This window comes from Arvicanthis niloticus, chromosome 12, assembly GCF_011762505.2.
Source record: "Arvicanthis niloticus isolate mArvNil1 chromosome 12, mArvNil1.pat.X, whole genome shotgun sequence".
NCBI classification, from domain to species: Eukaryota; Metazoa; Chordata; class Mammalia; order Rodentia; family Muridae; genus Arvicanthis; species Arvicanthis niloticus.
In genome coordinates this window covers 36,034,244-36,055,749 of record NC_047669.1, presented here as the reverse complement: position 1 = coordinate 36,055,749, position 21,506 = coordinate 36,034,244, and the positions used below count along the sequence as shown (strand labels likewise).

General features: G+C 40.3%; 1 long non-coding RNA gene across 1 annotated transcript; it reads left to right on the top strand.

Moving 5' to 3' along the window:
- Nucleotides 1-668: 668 nt before the first annotated feature.
- Nucleotides 669-5,600, top strand: LOC117718280 (uncharacterized). Its single transcript, XR_004608009.2, has 2 exons — nt 669-1,031; nt 5,212-5,600. It is a non-coding gene; the product is annotated as an uncharacterized LOC117718280 (long non-coding RNA).
- Nucleotides 5,601-21,506: the final 15,906 nt, after the last annotated feature.

Genomic DNA, 21,506 nt, shown 5'->3' with positions numbered 1-21,506 from the left:
ACTGAACGGAAAGAAGCCAGATAATTGACATCTAAATGTGTTAGGTGATCAATTTAATCCTAGATTTAAATTGTATCAACAATTGATAAAGTAAAAAATGAATAGTTTTGGAACAAGTGAGGAAATTAAATCATATTAACTCTATCAGATAGAGGTTACTAAACTTGTCACTTTTCCTGACCCCCGCTGTATTTTAAGCCTGTGAGATAGTAGTCAAATACAGGCACATATTTAGCAGAATTCGAGTACAGAATTCGAGTACAGAATCGGGGAGATAAGAGGGGTGGAGATTGAAGCTAGCAACCAGAGACTAGAAACCAGGGATGCTGAAAAATACTAAGTCACTACAGCTTATGAACACACAGCATCATCACCGAGTCCAAATCTCCACCACCACGGGTGGTTGAGAAACCCCAATGGAGAAAAATCTCTTATTCTGAGAAAGTAGGTTGAAGCACAGGATCTTGCCGTCTACATGGGTCTAGTATGGATGTTATTTCTAGAGGAAGATAGACACTGTTTACAACTAATTCAGAATCCTGTGTGTGTTCTTCCGCCCACCAGCACCAGCAGCAACCGGTTCTCAGCCGCAGCGAGCCAGCCGGGCTAAACGGCAGGCGTGGCCTGCGCTGTGGGAGTGGCCTTGCGGTGAGCTGGAGGTGGACCAGCACCGCGCGTGCGTAGAGCTGTCAGCCGCGCCCACGCCGCGCTTCTACCAAAGTTGCAAAGCAACCTGCAGACCTGTCAGAACCGTAAAGATCTCGGCGACCGAAGAAAGGCATAACCGCTCCGCGTGGGATACCCGGAGTGGGGTCGAGCCTTGTTCCAGTCCGAAGCGGCTCCCGCTACGCTAAGCCGGCTGAAGTGATGCGAGTATCCTCCTGCTGTCCTGCCCAGGCTGCGTCCTGATACCGAGTGGACTCCGCCCCATGAGTGCGAGCATCCTGAAGGTTCAGGATACCCTGGGCCGCGGAAGGCATCTGGCCACACCCTGCTCCGCGCCGGTCCCTCTCCCGCCAATGCAAGCCCAGGTAAAGAGAAATAGAAAGAAAAAAAAAAAAAAACTTTACGTGTCTTAAGATTCCTCTGGAGAGTCGCCAATTAGAGAGTTACCAGTTCTGTGACCACCCCCAACGCCCCCGTGAAGAGCGAAATCTGTCACGTACTCATCTTTCACAACCTTGCATAGGAGGAGGAAACACCCACTCACGGCCGCGGGCCTTACACGCTTTCAGATTGTAATGGCAGGCGAATTCTTCACTTTCTGGGAGCCGGCACCGCTTCCCTGGTGCTTGCAGAAAGGATTCTGTAAGGATGCCCCGCTTCCCTTGCACAGGTTCTGAACATCGCCCCGGAATCCCACGCTCCTGCTTGCTCCTCCTCCCAGGGCCGGTTACCAGTCACCCACCAGGAACCCCTTAGAACAGTAGCCAAAACGGCCGGCCTTTTATTCTGAAATTAGTAGAGTCTAACATTTTGGATAAATTGGCTTAGTGTAAAAAAAAAAAAAAAAAAAAAAAAAGGTAAACTATTGTATTTCGATAATTTCTCTTTTGTTGTGATACGTCCAACGTGATCATTTAAAACATACTGAAAAGTGTATAGAAGAATGTTGAAATTCTACATAATCCCAACAAATTTAAAACAACTTGAAAATCTTTATGTATGCTTTTAGCCCCCTCCCCCCCCCCTTTTTTTTTCCCGGTGCTTACTTGGCAAGACCATTTACTGAACAACTAGGCTGTTGAAGCTGTTTAACATTTGTTGAAAATCAGCACAGAAAACAGTACGCCAATTCCAAATCCAGTTCAGCACTTAACCAGACACGCTCTGGCAACAATCTACATGATATAATCTAGTACCAACCTCCTTCATCCCAGGCCGTAACAAAGATAGCACACTCCCCCTAAATATAGACATTGCCTTAGCCTTGAGTATCCTAGAATTGTTCTTTCTGTCACAATAGTTATTCATCAAACAGTCTGTAATACCCCACTCCTTTCATTCTGCATTTGAGTTTATGCATGTTGTCTCATGCAATGGCTCCTCTAAAAATATTCTTTCACTCTTATGTTGTGTGGCCTCCGGTGTTTGGGGGTATACATAAAATATTTTATTACTAATGGTAATGAGATATCATTCAAGCCATACAATCCATCCATTTAAAGTATGTGATTATTTTTGTTATATTCACTTTGTGGGACCAATACTGCAGTCAAATTGTACATCCTTTTCACGTTCTGAAAAGCATTACCCTCCAAAGATACCCCCATCCCTTCATCCCCAAACAACCAACAATCTTACCTATAGACTTGCCTATTGGGATCATTTTCTCAAAGTTCAATGCTGTACTAAGGAAGTAATTTGTGGCTAATCTCCCATGGTGATGCTGTACATTTATTTCCAGGTTTAGTGTTTTTACAAATAATGCTCACAGGAGTAAATATTAATCTTATCTGTTGTCACATGGATATGCCTCTCTTGATATATGCGCCTGCATGTCGAATAGCTCAGACATGTCCTATGCTTACAGTTAGAGTTACAGTGTGAGCTTTTCAAATGTACTGTCACACTAGCCTGGTCTGATGAGAATTCTCAGTATTCCACCTTCACCAGCATTCGGTGGTTATATGGTGTTAAACTGCAAAAACCTCTGCTGACTGATGACAGAATCTTGCCATTATTCACCGCTTACATATGCTCTTCAGAAAGCGGCTGTTTTGTTATATCTATTGATTGTCAGTTACACTTGACTTTGAACTTATAAATTCTGCCTTTGTTCCACAACCAAATGCATTTTTCTTCTCTACAATTTGTATTTTAACTCTCTCATTGATAGATTATTATAAATGTGTAGCTTTTTCTCCCCCAAGGCAACTAAGTACCTTGCCTAACCTATAAATAATCATTTCTTACCCACAAGGATGCTTACCTATATTGCCCTCTTATGTGTGTTTGATATACTACCTGAAATTAATTTGGGGGTCTTGTGTAAGTTTTTTTTTAAATATTGATGACCTAATTGACGTAAATCTTTCTTTAAAAAAATGTAAACTTCTTCTCTCACAATTCTACACTATCACCTTGATCACAAACCAAAAGAGACAGATTTATAGAGGCTGGGATTAGTAGGAAAGGACTGTTAGACCAGCATGACAAGTATATTAAATGGTTTTACTAAGGGTTGATTTCATAGGTGAAGGCAGAATTTCAAGAGAAATACAAATAATGTGGAAAGAATGGAGTGTAAATCCAAAACTTGAGAAAATAACTGGAACCATCAGAGGTTATCAGGAGAGCTGGCCCATGGGACATACTTGACTAAACTTAGAATTTTTCTGAAGTTAATGTATATTGAGAAAAATGTTGTTGTTGTTGTTGTTGTTGTTGTTGTTGTTGTTGTTGTTGTTGTTGTTGAATAGCCAGGGTTTGGGTAACTTATAAAATAGTATGAGGCAACCTAGCATGCATGACATTCACTGGAGGGAAGGCGACAGAGTAAGGAACAGAAAGCTAATTGAAAAGGTAATAGCCAATTTCTAAATTTTACTAAATTTATTTTATCCAAAGTGATCACCTGTTTACAACTGAGAACTGATCCGGACACCAATTTTGCCATTAGAGGAGTTAACTGTTCAGATAAATAAGTTAAAAGTTTTATGTGTGTTTAGATGAGTAAGAGGTCATTTTAAAAGAGCACGGTAGGTAGAAAATGACTGAGTTGAGTCGTGATGTGTGTGGCTGTCCTTTAGTGTCAGCTCTGCCTACCCACCAGGCCTACACCATCACACCAATCTGGACAATGTCAAAATGTTTTCCCAGGTCTTCCCAGCATCTCCTCGTGCACACTGAGGGCCTGCACTGACTGAGATCCACCCTCATACAGTCTGCCTCTGACTCCTGTTCGTGCCTTTCCATGCTCCTCTTTCAATGCTTAAGCCTCAAACCACGCTGGCATCCCTCCAGCTCAAGGTTCCCCGGATTGTGTCTCCCTTTCCTGAATGCTCCTCCCCAGATATCCTCTGGCTGCCTTTTTTTTCTTCTTCTTCAGGTTTTTGCTAAAATTCTATTTTCTCTTTGAGGCCAGAGATTAAAAGGAACAAAAAACAAATATTCTCTCTGTGTGTGCATTAGTTAGCTGGGCCTGCCACAGCTGATACACAGACTAAATGGCTGTGTAAGAGAAACGTCTTGGTTGTGGAGGTTAAAAGTTCACAGTCAAGGTGTTGGTAAGCTGAGATTCTCCTGAGGCCTTTTCACTGTGTGCTTGGGCAACCCAGTCAGTATCTGAGGGTCTACCTTTTAATCCTTTCTTTAAGTGTCGCCTCCAGGGCATCTGGACAGATGGCCCAGGAGTTAAGAGCACACGTAGCTCTTACAGACAACCAACGTTTTATTCCTAGGACCCATGTCAGACAGTTCACACCTTCCTATAACTCTAGCTGCAGGGTGCCTGATACTCTTTTAGCCTTCATGGGTACCCCCAGATACCTACCCATAGACAGACACATGGACATAATTAAAAATAAAGTCTCCAGATACCCTTAAGTTATGGATCTCTGGTTGTAAGGACTTCAATATGAGACTTGTGTAGAGGGAACATAATATTGTCCACACTATCCATCCATAGTTTATTTTGTCTGTAGTTCTTATTTCAAATGGGATATGTTTTAGTTACTAATTTATTTGTCTTCTCATTTTCTGTCCCACTGGAAATTTTATGAGGGACAGATTGGAAGCAGATTGGTGTCTTTTGAACCTCGGATGGGTTTAAGTAACAGCCACAGCAAAAGAAGTGTTAACACCTTCTCCTGTGGTTAGCACGTCAGTAGTCTTTATTCCTAGTAGCTCACTATTGTCTCTCTGGACCTTCTGTAATTTTTTTCTTCATGAACAAAGAAAACCCTGTAAGGATTCCAGTAAAGCAGACTTTTTAAAAAAGTTATCTTCGATTTCTTAACAGAAAGAATTATAGCAGTAAAAGATGTAGCTTTTCACCAAGGAGTCTTAAGAATGCAGTGTGCTTGTTTCCAGAGCAACCGAGAGCTTTTCACATTTAATTAGAATAAAGGCTCCTCCATGTAATACTGGAGTATCCATACGAATGCCAAGGACCCCCTTACTCAGAAAAATGCTCAGAGCCAAACATCCTAGAGAAAATTGCCTATTCAATCACAAGCTAACCTGTACCACCTTTTTGTTTTTCCTTAGGTGGTTAGGCTCAGAATGGACTGTGAGCTTTCAAAAAGGAAAAAAAGTGGAAGCCACCAAGTATGCTGCCAGCTGAATGAACTGATGCTCTATAGCTTGCACAAAGTCGAGCAAATTATCTTCTCATGTTGCTCTCATGTTATATAATATATCGACGACCTGCTTACCTTACTCCTTTAACCTAGGTTATCCTTGGAAGTAGCACTTGGAACAAGACGTAGATACCTTCTACTGGAGAATGAGACCTTAGGAGCAGGAAAGAAAGACAGAGGGGTTGAGTCTGAACACATGAAAGAGAATCTAAGGAAACTGGGGAAGCATTGCCAAGAGCTCACTAGCTATGTTGGACCAAAGCATCCCATGCGTCTTAATAAATTTTGACTGACAGATGTCTTTTTGATAGACCAAAGAGGGAGGACACACACACAGTATGTGTGTGTGCGTGTGTGTGTGTGTGCATGTGTGTACATGTGTGTGTGCATATGTGTGTGTGTGTGTGTGTGTGTGTGTGTGTGTGTGTGTGTGTGAGAGAGAGAGAGAGAGAGAGAGAGAGAGAGAGAGAGAGAGAGAGAAGCATTTTTTCTTCTCTATCAGCACCCATCTCTGAGTGAGGGATTCTCCCTTCACGTATCAATTCTGCTATCCCTGTAAGCTGTGAGGGAACCTTGCCACATCAGAGAAGCCTCGGGTAAGGAAGCTGGATGCTTGGAATAGTGCTTGAAGCACTGTTAACAGAGAGCAGGGTTCAGTCTTCCAAAGGCATGATCTGAATCCAAAGTTGAAAAGACCTGAGTAGTGTATAAGTGGCCTCTCATAGCCTGCATAATACATTTTTAGGCCTGAATGAATCTATTTGCACTTCTTTCTATAATCATACTTACATAGATAAGGTTGGCAGGAGAAAGATTAAATATATGAGGTGTATGTTTATAACAGTTTTAACCTCAAGTCATGTTTATTTATAAGAGAAAATGACAGCGGAATTTGGAAAATTAACAAATGATTCTTGGCCGTTAGTAGCACAAACTTGTAATCCAGCACTTGGGAGACAGGGACAGGCAGATCTCTGACACTGAGGACAGCCCAGTCTACAGAGTGAGTACGAGGACAGCCAGCCACAGAACCACCTAGAGAAATCTTGTCCTGAAAGCTTAAAAAAACACAAAGGATGATTCTACTGGAAATGTTTGAGCAGTAGACAGTGTCGGTTATCTGGTCTCACACAGTCTCATGAAAGATCATGAACAGTTACTTTGGGGGAAGGGCTGAAGAAAGAAAACGCTTTCTCATATGAGCTTTATAAATTATCGCCATAGGCTTTCCCTAAGAGACTATTTCCCGTTCCCATAATGCACTAGTGACTGAAAACATATGACTAACAGAGAGAAACTGGTAGATATACATGAAGAAAAACATGGGATAATTGCCATCTTATAAAGGGTCAGCATTAACGTTTATCAGAATGTGGTGTAGAGAGTCGTTCAACTCAGTACATGCTGAGTTCTACAGAGTACATGATATTGTCCTACACTAGCAAGCAAGTCATGCTGTAAAACAATACATCCAAACCCTTAGGAATGTGTGTCTATGTAGGGTGCACCCCAGAATATTTTCACACTTATATCACAAACTGGATCACAAAACACGTCTCAGCAAATTTCAAAAGACTGAAACCATATTTAATATGAATAAAAGTGAATATCAAGCATATAAAGTTGTCAAAGGATTCCAAATGCTTGCAATTTAAGAAGCAAAATCCACCCCCCCCCCAATGACTAATGAGTTGGTAAATTGAATTAGAAGTTAGAATAGGCTTTGAAATGAATTCTGGTTTTAAAATACTATGAGATGGTGTAAAATAGAATGTTTATGGGACCTAGATATGGTGGCGCACCTTTGTAATCGCAGTACCTGGAAAGCAGAGGTGGGTGGGGACTCAAGGTCATCTTTGGGCACAAATAGAATTCAAGAGAGGCTGGTCTGGACTACATGAGACCCTGCCTCAAAAAAAAAAAAAAAAAAAAAAAGCACTCAGTGGAAATGCATAACTGTAAACATACCTAAATATTTATGTAGAAATACTATGAAAAGATGAATGTTTTTAAAACATTATCTTAGGATGCAGTGCCCACAGAGACCAAAAGACAATGTTGGACCCCATAGAATTGGACTTAAGGTTATATACTCCTACCTCAGTACTTGATACTACCAAGTATATACTACCAAGGTACTATGGACCAAACCCCCATCCTTTGCAAGAGCAGCAAGAACTTATACCTTTGAGCCATCTCTTCAGCCTATGACTTTCCTATAGGCTAGTTTTCTGGCTGTTTGAGCAGAACGATTTGCTGAGTGGAGAGAAAGACTGAAGTCAGAATGGGTGGCCTGAATTTTTATAACTAAGTGCCAATGAGGAGGGAAGGTATGCAGACAGAAACTTCCAGAACTCTACAAAGAGATCACTGTTTACCTTTTGTTCAACACTTAGCTTCCCGATTCTCAAAGCTGGCACAAAATTGGAACCATTTCACCTCCATCCAGCCCCAGATAACAGTCTGCACGAGCACAGGATCCCTGAAAGGTTATGCATAGTGCCAGGGGGCTCAACTGGTCAGATTAAAACTACCCCACCCAACAAGGAACTTTAGAGCCAGCTTGAATAGAATCCTACTGATCCAATATAAATTCCTCCCAGAACAAAGTGCAAGTTTGTTAGTCCAGCCCTCCCGACAAGCACTTACAAAGACTTGATTATAAGAGTCTCATTTGAGGAAATGCCTGTGAGAGTTGAAAATGAGCAGAATCCAGAGGAGGTAGAGTGTTTAAATCATGTAACCTACAAGCCGGATGCATGCATGCCTTGGTATACCTGCCAACTGGACCAGACCTGGTTAAGCATATTTTCTGGGCATGTTCATAGGGTATTTCTGGAAGAAATTAACATTTGAGCTGACAAACCGAGTCAAACAGATTGTAATCCCCAGAATGGCTAATCTATAGAGGACTTGAATAAAACCAAAACAGAGATGAGAGGTCAAGTTCTTTATCTCCCTATTGAAGTCAGGCATCTATCTTCAGATGTTGGACCAGGTCTGACACCATCAGTGTTCCTGGGACTCAGGAATTCATATAACAGATTATGAGACCTTGACTTTATAGTGGAGTAAGGCATTTCCTTATAGTAAATATCTAGAGAGATAGATGAATGTATCATATTGGTTCTGTGTCTATGAGAAACCCTAATAGAAAAAGATAGAATGTTAAAAAGATTGCGCTTCAGCACAATTCCAATCAAGTTTAAGGTTGACTAATAAGTCAAAGTTTTCCAGTGGAGACATCCCCTACTTCACAAGAATGTGTCTACATTAATACACCTGCTTTACTGATACTGTTCTCAAGGAATGAGCCTAAAGGACATAGCCATGGCAGGAAAGTAACAGTGGCTTAAGAGCAGCAACAAGGGTCATGTAAACTCTCCCCAAGCAAACCGTCCAAGTGGTACAGTTTCACCTCCAGCTTAGTTTACCCCTTCTGCCCATCCACTCCTTGTTGATGACTTGGTGTGACTGCCAGAAAGATGATTAGGTGCCAAAATCCACTCAGAGCCTAGGCTAACCAATTCTAGAAGTAGAGATATATTCTCCTTTCTCAGTGAATAGTCACCCTAATAGTTGGCCAGAAGTCCATTTGGGGAAGGACTAGAGAATCATTACAATATACACGTGTCATTATATAACAGGGTCTTTATTTGTTCAGGCTGAGCCACTTTTCCCATCTCTATAGTCCTTACAATTTTCTTCATGTCTGGTAATCGGAGCAAGAAATTGTAAAGATTCATCGGGGACAGTACCATTAACATCTTGCTTTTCCATTCTTGCCTTAATTATTTATAGAAGTTAAGCAGCATCCTTGCTACTTGCTCATCTGTTTTGCCTGTAGGGGTGTTACCTTCAATTAATCATCTCCCTAACACCCTGTGAGTCAAGCCCACTTAACTACTCTTCCAATTTCACTAGTTGTTACAGTAATTACGGCCTCTTGGCTTTTGGTAGCTAAGCACCAGTCCTACAGGGCCCTTTATTACTTCAGGGTCCATTACCCTGAGTGATATTAACAAGCCCAGCTCCGTGACCGCCTCATCTTCAGCCCCAACTGAATGCAAGCACCACCACTTATCATGATGATACTGGTCCCCTCTCATAGGAGTGCTCTTGATGGCCTCAGTGAATTGTGTGTCCTGTGGTCCTTGTCTTGAAACAGGCCACATGGGCTTCCTACCCTCACAGCATACCAGTTCCAGTATGACCAGTTCCCTCAGTTCGTTTATATCTTCCCTGTTTACTAGAGCAATGTGTACATCATTACTTTGCTCAGAAAGGACCCTTTCTCTTTTCAGGCTTTTAAGAGCTGCTCTATCAGGGAAATTGTTTCATTCCCTGCTATTTCTACTGCAGTAATATCTTAGTCCATTCGTGCACCTATAACAAAATATCTGAGGCTGACTAATTCACAGAGAAAATTAACTTATTTCTCACAGATCTTGAGGCTGGAAATACAAAATGTCAGTAAGTTTGGTGTCTAGCGAGGGCCCAGTGTGTGCCTCTTTCTGAGTTTCATACTCCAGAGGGAACACAGACTATTTCCACACGGTAGAATGGAGGGCTAAAAGAGAGATCTAGATAGTGCTCCTGTAAACCTTCTTAGAGGTCATGAATCTCATTCACCTTCATTAGTTAACCTCTAAAAGGCACCATCTGTTAAGACGTTCACACTGGCAGCTTACAGTTTTATCGCATGAATTTGGGGAGACAGCACACCATGCCAGATGATAAACACTTCACACCAGTGAAATACTCCTAAGTAAATAAATTCTTATATTTCTACCCTCATATTCTAGACCCCTCAAAAAAAAAAAAAAAAAAAAAAAAAAAGCAATGAAAAGATTTACTCCCAGGAATATGTCCCTGTTCTTGCAGATGTTTCCTGCATCTTCTTCGCCAGTCCCAGCATATCTCAACTGACTTTGTGCAGAATTTTTTAACAAGTCATCATCCTAGCAGTCAGGAAAGAAGACAGTCTATGGCTGCACACCTACAATTTACCTCTCAAGAGCTGCCCCTTTGGTTCTCCATCCACACAGCTTTCCACAAAGTGAACTTGGGGCCAATCCAATCTCATTGTTAAACTCTTCTAAATCCTTGAGAGGAAATCAGTACCAGGCTTGCAGGATTTGTCAATTGATTAGGAAAATATCGATGTGTTCGACCTGATACAGGAAATAAACACTTGCTCCCTGTTGTAGATGATATACAGAACTTTGGAAACAAAACCTGATAAAATATTTAAAAGGGAAATTATAGACCCAACCCCAAAGATTTCCTGAATCAACCTGAAATTTTCTTAGAAATAAGGTGTTTTTGCTTGTTATAAATTTGTCAATCTGTTAATTTTAAATATATGATCAATTATGGACAAGCAAAGCACACAGAAGTCTTGAACAGTTTCTGAATTCCAAGGTCCTTCATTCTTGCCTCAGGTGAACTGTTTTACTACACTGTAAAGACATGAATCTCATCCGCATTCATAACACAGAGCCTGTCAGGCTACATCTCTCCATATACTTGGGTAGTTGGAACATTCATACAATATTTTCCCAGGCAATATCCTCTATACTTTGATAGTTTCACACTATCTCGTAATCCTAAAATGGATAGCCTATGGAAACACACCATAAACTTCACCTCCTGAGAATTCCCATTATTTAAGTAAAGTCCGTTGCCACTATGGAAAGAAGGAGCTCCACCCCTGTTCCTCATGCTTTGTTCCTAGAAATAATCCCCAGATGCCTCCAGAGAGAAAGTAATGGAAGCTAGCTGTCCAATTTTCTGCTTGGGAGCCAGTAAGTCTCGCAAACGTCGATGCTCAGATACTGAACAAAATATTATCAAACGAAAGTTGCAGTGTAATAAAGAGAACAATACATCATGAAATGGTTTAACATTTGAGAATTAATTAATGCAATTCATCATATAACAGAATAAGACAAACCATATGTCAGTAGCTGCAGAGAAGGCAAACAAATCAACATGCATTAACAGTATAAATAAAACTGGGAACAGAGGGGAAATTGATAGTTATCTAGTAAGAAAACATACAGTTCGCATGCTACTTAGTAGTAAAACATGGGTTTTCCCCACAGCTGTGGTTTGTCCTTGTCATGTGTATCGGACATACCACGCATGACTGTGCATGTAGAAAACCTGAACTGTTCTACAGGCTATGAGAATGACTGAAACTTAATGTCAAAATACCAAGAGCTATATCTTTATATCATATCAACTGAACAAATTAAAATACTTAACATGTATTAAGAAGAGCAAGTTTCAAATATGTAAAAACAAGCCAGTTGGAAGATTTATGATTTTCTACACTGGAAACTGAAAAGCGTTACCAAGAACTTAAACACTTAAATAAGTTGGGGGTCTAAACTGTTGAGGCATGGAAGAGCTGATGTTTTAAAGATCAATATTTTGAATGTACTCAATATTTATTGTCTGTGAAATCTCCATCAAGCTCCCAGGAGGTCCATTTATTCTGATGAAATTGATAAACTGAGTGAAATGTATTTAGATATTGAGTGCATTTGTGACAACCAATAGAGTTGTGAAGAATATCTTCTGGGCCATCAATAACTAAGCAAGCTACATAAATTAGGGTCTTTCTATGGTTGTACAGTGCTGACTACTGAACCAATGGAATATATAAAGAACTGAAGCAATGGGTCATTTTCCCTCTGAAGACAAGTGCTTCATTTCTCACTGCAGTACACATCCAAACCTATTTCTTCCCTTAAACCACACTGTAAGTTTAGTGTTTAGGAAGAGAGAAACCATCAAAGATGCACCCAAATAAACATCCAGATGAAAGCTTGGTGGCATTTGCTTTCCCCAAGGACCAGCATCATGGTTTCAAATTTAACACACTGGAGCAATATCTAGCCCTCCGTGTCACCCCCCAACATCCTTGAGACTCACTCAGAGAAAGGGATTGAAAGAGATTCACCAGTGAGTAATACTTCTCAAAAAGAATGCAGTAGAGTATGTTGCTGCTGAAGGTTTCTGAAAACTTCCACGCTCCAAATCACAACCTGAAAAGGTCCCAGAAAGAATGCACATGATCTAAAAAATGGAGAGACTGGTGTCCTATGCCCTGTCCTGTTACCCTGAGACATGATGTTGAGATAGATACAATACAATAATATTGTATCTAGAGCTGGTCTAGATACAATATTATTGAATTTGCAGGTGCCTAAGTATAGGGGTCATATACAGTCATTATGGTGTCAGGAGATAAGAAAATCTCTTTTCGGTGAAGCTGAGAACATTAGAAAAATAAGCACAACAGCCTATAGACCTAAGGGACTCTCTGGAGAAATACAGTGTGAACTCTGAAAATGCTGTAGATTCCATCAAATGTGAACATGGAGATCCATGTCAGTGATTAGCAAAAAGGCCAGTATTCATCTTTCTTGAAGCTGCTCACAGATAGACATCAATCAAGAGTCAAATGCTATATCACCTAACCACCTAGAGTTCAGATGCACCCCAGAGTAGAAAGGAAGTGCTGTGGACCCAATATGTCCCTGCCCTGCGAAGGTCCAGTGTTGAAATCCCACCCCTCCAAAAGGGGAGGATATTAGGAGGCCAGGACTTCAGGGAGTGAACAGAACATATTCCCTTATAAAAAAGGCTCACGGGAGCTCACTCTGCCCTTCTGCCAAGTGACAACAGATATCTGCTGTGAGCAACTAAGTGTGCTCTAGCCGCAGACCCTGCCAGCGCCTTGCTCTTGATTTTTCTAGCCTGCAGAAGTAGGAGACATTTCTGTTATTTATAATTTACCTGACACATAGTAGGTGTTCTGTTAACTTATTTTAAAATGTAATGCCCATATTTATCTTGAAAATAAAGGATGTGAGGGGTGTGTGTGTGAGTGTGTGTGTGTGTGTGTGTGTGTGTGTGTGTGTGTGTGTTCACATGCATACCATAGACAACATGTAAGAACTGTGTTCAATTTTGGAAGAAAATAAAGCCAAGTTTCCATACACCTGAGTATGTGACTTAATTAATTAAGGATGCCAGAAGTTCAGGCAGGGCTGATAAGCCGGTGTTGAAGAACAAGTGAACCATGGTTTAATTTGATTTGGTTTGTTTTGTTTTGGTGGGTTTGTTGTTGTTTTTGTTGTTTGAGGGGGATTTTTTTGTTTGGGGGTTTTATTTGTTCATTTTGTTTTGTTTTGTTTTCACATTCTGCAAGATCCTGTATATTGATGGAGATATGTATAGAACTGTGTTCTATGTACCCCTAATTCCTAGTAAATGAAATGATGCTAGGAGAGAAATGAGTTGAAAGGTTTCTTTAGTGTCAGACTCTCAGGGTCATTCCTGTGCAGGTATGTGAGGCACCTTTCCAAAGGGGATGACATAGTGTACACAGAAGCATTACCAAGTGTAGCCCTGGTCTCCCTTCAGAGAAGGACTCACTCCTATTTGCTGCATGGACAGTTAACAAGCAGCTTACAGCTCTCAGGCCTCTTCTGCCATCAGGTGTCCTTTGGACTTGCCTCCACAGCACAGAAGCATATCATCTTCACAGGGTGACACACATTTTTGAGTGATCATTGCAGGAATACAAAGTTGTCCCCTGCCTCGTGCCTTGTCTCCAGAGTTCTTTGTAGTATTGGTGAAAGCTACCAGTGAACCCATGTAGCAACCCAGCCATCGCTTTGTTTCACATCTCTGCAAATGCTCATCCAAAGCATACTTCTTAATAAACAGCCATGATTTCAACTGTTGTTGAGTCTCCAGGGCTCATCCTGCAGAATGCTGAAGCTGAGACTGCCCTCCCACTCTCAGACTCTATTTGACCAGAAAAGAAAACCCAGAGGCCCTAACAGTACCAAGTTTAAGAAACACATCTGCAAGCTGCTAAGTACAGATGGAAGGACCGAAAAAAGTACATTCGTTTTTGTCAGACAGATACAAATATTTTATAGTCCCCAATCTTTTTGGGCATATTTAGTAGGGAAAGTGAGAGAAGTATTATGAAAGTCTGTTTCCAAGAACTAAAAGCCACAAAACAGAAATCCCATAAAACTAAAAGAAAACAACGAAATTGTAACAGCTTAAAAAGAAAAAAGAGTTGATCACAATAGACTTGTTGAAATGTTTGTGGTCAGAAGTACGGTGACCCGTGTCATTTCAAGATGTTGATTCTATTACCACCACCACACCAAAAACAAAAGAAAGAAAGAAAGAAAGAAAGAAAGAAAGAAAGAAAGAAAGAAAGAAAAAAGAAAAGAAAAGAAAAAAAGAAAAAAATTTCATAGGATAAATATTTTGCATAATCATATTTGTATTTCAGTGCTACCCTGAGAAGAATGCTTGAAGAACTAACACCTACCTAATCAGAGTCAATGAACCATCAGACTGCACAGTCAGCATAAACTGCATGCTCAGCATAGAGCAGTTTCCAAGGATGAAGGGATGCATGCAGCCTCCACGCATTTGGCTTGGGGAGGCGTTCACTTCAGCTCACTTGAATAAGCTACTGTCTATAGCTCACAAGGGCCCCGTTCTTAATGAGGTAGTGCATGGCAGCAGCACACTGTGAGTCTAAATAGCAGATGGTAACGCTGTTGAGGAGGCTGGCAGGCTGATGTCTAGCCACCAACTGGCAGCAATCATTATTAAACTGATTCATGTGCCCAGGGAAAAATCTTCATAAGAGTCTTAGCAAATATGAGCAGCAAGAGGCAAATGACCCGTTCCTCAGAGCCACGATGGATGCTACCTATGTTTTTAAAATGACTATCCTCCAGGGCTGTCTCCATGAAGGATGGAAGAACGTGTGAACTGGAGGCGCTGTTGCTTTCTGTATGCTCACATGCCTTTAAATGTGATGGCTGTAAATGTCTGGTTGGTGAATAGCTTTGACTTGGAGGAAATAGCTTCGTAACTCTCACCCTGTGGACGTGTGGCAAACATATTCAGAGACAGGCAAGCACTTTCTTCAGGCTCTCCAAACAAAGTTTCTGTATAAAGGTTGAGCAAATAGAATACTGAACATTATCTGTCTCAAATTATGATGTAATGACCTAGGCCACTCACGGCCCAGCCACATGAGACAGCTAAATTATCCTGAACTAAACACACTGTAAAACTATTCTCTTTTAAGGACCTTTCCATGAGGAAATCTTGGAAGCACTCATCTTTAAAGTTGAATCTTTATATATCAAAATAATGAAGAAGTAGCATGCTTGTCTTTTCAAGTGAATGGATTTATGTTTATAACCAGTAAAGCTAATTTATTTATTTATTTGTATATAAATATTTTATTGGAAAAAAAACAAGTCCTGTTTAATTTACTTACAGAACACTTTTACTTTAATATTCAAAGTTCTAGATGGTTTTTATGAATCTCCATTAAACTATCTTCCTATAATTAAGATAACAGATGATCACACTTATAGTTGCAAGAAGCAAAACACTACAGACAAAATTCAGGTGTTTTAAATGCTGTCATCACGGACCTTACTGTGTTTTTATAAGACATTTTTGTTCAAAGTAATTTTTTAAATCTTTTAAAAGTGTTAAAGAGCTAGCAAGATGACTCAGTGGATATAGGAACCTGTTGTCAAACCTGATTACCTGAGTCCAGTCCATGGGAGGAGAGAACGGACTCACACAAGTTGTCCTCCTGTGTCTATAAGTGCACTGTGGCATGTGACTCCCTCGCACAAAATAAAAATAAAAATGGTTTTTAGACTCTTGTGATGGTTTTTATATGTTTGGCCCAAGGAGTGGAAATATTAGGAGGTATGGCCTTGTTTGAGTAGGTGTCACTGTGGGCCTGGGCTTAAGACCCTCATCCTAGCTTCCTGGAAGCCAGTCTTCCACTAGCAGCCTTCAGATGAAGATGTAGAACTCACAGCTCTGCCTGCACCATGCTTGCCTAGATGCTGTCCTGCTCCCATCTTGATGATGATGAACTGAACCTCTGAACCTGTAAGCCAGCCCAACTAAATGTTGCCCTTCATAGTCATATGTATGTTCACAGCAGTAAAACCCTAACTAAGACAACTCTTAAGTGTTAAAAAATCACTTAGAACGTATTGACTGTGGCTTTTTAATCTAATAAACTCTCCAGACTGAAAGAGAGAGCACATTTACAAATTCTACAGAGTGTGCTCTCTTTCTGTCCTTGTGGCAAACATGAGAATGATTCTCTTTCAAATACAACTTAGCCTTCCTGACAATAAACTTCAAAACGTAACTCACTCAACCCTCACATCTCACCTCTCACCCTTCTCCCCAAACAAGGAAATTACAGAACCGATCACATGTGTTAATATTTGGAAACAAAAATACCACATCAACAAGTCATCCATACTTTCCTTGAGTCCCAGATACCATCAAGAAATAAAACTGTCAAAAGGTAAGATGTCCATGTCTTGCTCTGTACAAGAAAACAAATGTGTCCTGTTAAAGGGAATCTGAAATGGTGACAGTTCCTCAAAATGGCAGGAATTGTTTAAAATACTACACAACCTATCATAAGATTAAAGACTGCTTTTCAGTAATCATGAAATGCTAGCTATTATGTCAATAAGCTACAGTGACAAACACTGGGCTGTAAGTAATGAAGACAACCAGCAATAACAGGCTTATTACATTTTTCTGTGTATTCTAATACAGACATCTGAAGGTGGACAGGTCTATTGCAGTTGTGTGGGTGCCGGTCAGCCCCGTTACCAAGCGATGGTGGTTCTTTATAGATCAGGTGCATTGCAAGGGAAATTCTTTCTCAAATCGTCTGTTCCAGACAGCTGCTTTTTTGCCCTCTTGCTCTTTATAAGAAATACTCTTTTCAAAGGCATCAATGATGTCCATCTTGCAGTGATCAAATTTTTTATTTGCAGGCTCTCCTTTTCTTTCACTCTCAGGCATCTGATCAGCTGTTCACCACCACCACCTTGAATTACTTTCTTGTTTGTTTTCTAGGAGACTGTACATGTGTCTATCTTCTCTGTCCTTCTCATAGTCTCATGAGCTCATCAAAGTCTTGACTAACTGACTGACATCGGAATGCCCCTAGGTACTCTTGGGCATTTTACTGAAAACAGACACTTAATTATCTATACTCCATGTGTATATATCTGGCTTACTGAAATATCTAGAACATAGTCAACCCTCAATTATATTTTGAATGAATGAATAAAAGAACAATAATTATAAGTAATTGTAGTAGTGACCACCTGGAGATTAAATAATCCTAACATCCCATTGAGGAAGGTATAAGTCCCATTCTTCATCCCTTTAAAATAAAAAAATTGAGGTTTATATAAGTCACTTACTCAATAACACACAGCCACTGAGTGTCATAGCTGGGACTTGTATTGCTTATGCCTACCTGTAGGCTGGCTCCTGACTTAATGCAGTACTTTCATAACCATGGTGTAGAGCTATGGCATGCTATTTTTCTTATATTTAAAAAGAGAAGGGTATAATTTCTCCTTGGAAAAGAAAAAATGAGAATAGCATCAGCCTTCATTCCATAATCATTCATTTATACTAAAATAATAATGGATATAAAAAATATAAATTACTACCAAACCATGAACAATTTCAATTCATTCGTTATTACTGCCATGAAATACTAAAAGAACTGAAATAGAGGAGCAGGAAATCTTTCAGACTGAGTACGGGAAGAAAAGGAAACAGTCAAGAAAGATTTAAAACATACGTTGGTAGCTTGCCCATTAATTGGGGAGATAGAAGGAAAGAGTAGCAACATTTCATCCAAACAGTAGTGAACACCAACTCCATAATTATAAAATTAAAGTTCATTAATTTCACCATATTTCCTTTTTAAAAGAAAAACAGAATGACACAGTCTGGGGATGTTATAATTGGTGGTTTTCCGTTAATTTGTTTTGTACCTGTGTGGTTTACCTCTCATTGATCCCAGAACCATTACAATTAGCACATGCAAGGGATGACTTGAGACAGAGTGGGCAGGAGAAATTGGGTTAATGGGGAAGCATGAAGCAAGCAACGCCAGAACCTCTGGTTCCTCTGAATATGTTTGTCTTTATGGTAAAATCAAGCGGTATCCTTAGGAACCCTCAAGTTCAGTTTCGCTGTTAGACTCCAGGTTGTAACACACTTTCCTTCCTTATAAGATCATTTTTTATAGACCTTGTTGATCAGGGTCAGCTTTTATTCTGATATATAAAAGTTTTGTCATGGGCACTGTATTGCGTTAACAGTAATGAAACCATCACATTGTAGGAATGGCAAGAAGGCTTCTTAGTGGTGTTGGGATCCATTGTGAAGATTCTTTTGACATTTAACATCACACAAGACATGGAGTCAAAAATATTTCTTAATCTAAAGAATCTAGATAGACAGTCACATATGTACAGCTTTTGGGTCCATCACAGCAGTATTTCAGTCTTGGTCCAGTATATAATTAATGAAAGACTCAGCTCACCATGCTCACTTTAAAAAATTATGAGTATGTGGCGTTTACCAGCCTATAAGTCTATGTACCATGTGCATGCCTAGTGCCCAGGAAAGCCATAGGAGGCTGTCAGAGCCTCTGGAACTGGAGTTCCAGATAGCTGTGAGCTACCATGTAGGTGCTGAGACTGGAACCTGGGCTCTCTGAAAGAGTGGTTAGTGCCCTTATTCACAGAACTATCCAAACATGATCATTTTTAAAAACAGAGATTGGCCTTGCAAAATAGCTTTGATTATCCAGGGATAATTAAAGATGTCATTTAACACAGTTGCAACTGTCAAAGTTGTTCATCACTATGATGGTGATAGTAAAGTCATCTATAAATTTATTTTTACTAATTTTGGAGAAAGCCATGTGTATTGAGAAGGAACCCATTCTCTAGATTTCGAAATCCTTCCACTGATCTTTTTCCCTTGGTCTGCTTTAGTGCTGCTATAGCATAGTACCTGGGACTGGACAAATTATAATAAACAAAAAACCATTTCTCACAGCCTGGAGGCTGCAGAGTCCAAGGTCAGAGTGCCAGGATCTGGGGAGAGCCTTCTCCTTATATTAATACATTGCAGAAGACCTCAGGGTAAGAGATTTCAAGAGGATACTAACTTGTTACCAATTCCATCCTTTAGGGTAGGGGCCTCATGGCCTGTTTAACTTTTTGAAGGTTTTATATTTGATATTATCAGAGCAATGAAAGTTTCAACATGAGCTTTTAAAGGACAACTGATCAGACCACAGCATGCTTTCAATGGCCTTTTTAGGACTTTATTAGTTAATGAATCCAAGGGGCAGTTAGTTTCTAAGTATATGGTATGAGTCTAGAATCCAGGTACTACAGCTTGGATATTGAATGCCCATTTTTTAATCCATACCCATGTATTAGGAGCTGAGTCTCCAACCCAAGGTACTGTTTGAAGGTAAAACCTTTGAGAGGTAGGATCTAGTGGAAGCTTATTAGGAGGTTGGGGTTATGCTTTTGAAGGCATCCTAGTTAGTGTGGCTCTTGCTGTGATGAAGCACCACAACCGGAAGCAACTTGGGGAGAAGAGAGTTTATTTAGTTCACATATCCTGGCTCCATTGAGGGAAGCCAAGGCAGGAACTCAAGCTGGGTGGGAACCTGGAGACAGGAGAAGAAAAGGCCACCAAGGAGTGCTGCTTACTGGCTTGCTCAGTCTACTTTCTTACAGAGCCAGACCCACAGGCTCAGGGGAAACACCCACCTACAATGACCTGGGCTTTTCCCCCATCAATCACTAATTAAGAAAATGTTCTATAGGCCTGCCAGCAGCCCAATTTTATACAGCCATTTTCTCAATGCCTATCCATGTAGCTGTGTCAATTTGGGCATAAGACTGGCTAGCACAGAAGGAAACTTTTGCCTGGAGCCCCTTCCTGTGTCTGTCTTGGCTTCCTTGCCATGGTGAAGTGAGCAGCCTTCATCCACTACATGCTTTCCCATGGCAAACCATATCATCACAGGTCCAAAACAATAAGGCTAATTGATCATGGCTGAATCCTCTGAAACCGTGAGCCAAGGTAAGTTTTTCCTCCACATCAGTTTCTTCTCAAGCATGATGCTCATACACTAATACATCGAAATGGTTTAAAAACAAGTATGATCTAAAGTCCACCCAGAACTGCTTAATACCGAGAATAAAATGAAGAAGAAAATAAGCTTTACAAAAGAGGTATAAATGGGCTATTACAGTAATTCAGACCAAATGTCTCTTCTGTAAAAGAGAAGGAAAAAGTATAGTGGGAGACGTGGTGTTTGGTTTGAGCCCTCAAGTAAACACAGAATCTAGACATTTAGAGATCCAGGAGGACACAGTCAAGTAAATGGATGGTGCAGAGTGGACACCCACATTTGTTCACCTTAGAATCTTGCCACTGCTTTAGAGCCTGTAAATCATCCTCCATGGTGCTGCAAACAAGAATCATGATGGCTATGGAGAAAAGTAGCTAATAAATTTACAGCCAGACATTGGAGATCTTTAAATGACAACACAAAATATATGGACCTTAAGACCTTATTCAGAACTTTCTGGAGACAAAACAACAACAACAATAAACCACCCATAATTCTCATAAAAATAAGCTAGGCAACTTTTTTTTTAATACAAATGCCATGGAGAGTGTGCCTAATGTTAAGAATGAATGAACAGCCTCTAAAACCCTTTCCAGTAGTGTTTGAAATTACATAAAGAAAAAATCTGGAAATATGGACAAACAGAACATTATTTCTGTGGGTCTGGGTAAGACCGTTTAAATCTACACTGACACAAAAAGACACAGAGAAGAGATAACTATCACGATGCTCCAGGAATTTTTGTAACTCTTCGACCTCCGATAAAGACAGGAAGCTTAACAAAATGTAAAAACCAAGTCCCTAACTTTGCCAACTGTGTTGCTTAGGTTTTTGTCAATTTGACATGAACTAGAGTTATCTGGGAAAAGGCAACCTTAACCCAGGTGCTTCCATCCAACTTCTCTGCAGGAAACTCTGTGCGGGCATTTTCTTGATTCATAATTGATAAGGTAGCACCCAGCTCATTGTGGGCAGTGCAGCCTCTGGGCATTGGCCCTTGAAGTTCTACAAATGTAGCTGAATGTGAGCCCAGAGAGTGAGTCAGTAATACCATTTCACATTCCTCTATGGTTTTGCTTTAGTTCCCGCCTCCAGGTTCTTGTCTTGAGTTCCTGTCCTGAGTT